Raw genomic sequence first — 814 nt, 5'->3', positions numbered from 1 at the left:
AAAAAAAAAAAAAAAAAAAAAAAAAAAAAAACACTAAATTCACTGCGATAACAGAGCTCTTCTATTAAAGAAAGTTTCCATTTTTATAAATCCCTTTTGATGTGTAGTACGTACACACCACCGAGGAAGACTAATAAGACTAGTTCTATCTTCCCCGCCGCCGCCGTCGTCGTTATCATAATCGCCGCCGGCCGTTAAATGGCTGAGCCCAGTGATAGTATCGCGCTCTCTAATCTCCTTCTATGCCACGAATCGGAGTCTTCTTTAAACTTAGACGAAGAGAGGATTGAGAGATCTGAGCAAGTGCCTCACTTTCCTACTACGATCGGTGATGATGATTATGTGGCGGAGCTTGTTCGTAAAGAGAATCGGCGATTCGAAACCGAACTCACTAAAACGTCGTCGTCTTCCTCTTCTTCTTCTTCTTTCGATAGATTGATTGCAATCGATTGGATTCTCACTGTCCGTAATCTCACCCAAAACAAACAAAAAAATGAACTTTCTTTTTTGTGTGTGTGTGTCCTAATTACACTCTTTGTGTCCTAATTCTCACTTGTTTTGATTTGTTTCTTNAATTCAAGGGATCCTATATAAATCTGATCTCATATATACAAAAAAAAAATTGCATAAGTACAGGTTACAACAATAACAGTACAATAAGTGAACTGTGAACCTTGTTCATGTTTAGAGGTCTAGGATTGTCTCAATAAGTTCGATGGTCAGTAAAAGCAATGATGTTATATGTATGAGAGTTTCTAATACACATGTAAGTCTCATTTCCCCAATAGTTCTACGCGCTTGCCATTTGCTGAAT

The 814-nt window shown here is 37.8% G+C and overlaps 1 protein-coding gene across 1 annotated transcript in view; it reads left to right on the top strand.

Moving 5' to 3' along the window:
- LOC104716357 (cyclin-D5-1-like) overlaps positions 13–814 on the top strand; it is a 4,809-nt gene continuing 4,007 nt past the window's right edge. The window contains exon 1 of the mRNA XM_010433741.2: positions 13–198. The gene's annotated coding sequence lies outside the window, so the exon portion shown is untranslated. The remainder of the gene's footprint in view (positions 199–814) is intronic.

The sequence above is a fragment of the Camelina sativa genome, chromosome 10, assembly GCF_000633955.1.
Source record: "Camelina sativa cultivar DH55 chromosome 10, Cs, whole genome shotgun sequence".
Taxonomy (NCBI): Eukaryota; Viridiplantae; Streptophyta; class Magnoliopsida; order Brassicales; family Brassicaceae; genus Camelina; species Camelina sativa.
The sequence above is the reverse complement of the archived record's forward strand: the minus strand, read 5'-3'. Positions and strand labels throughout refer to the sequence as shown.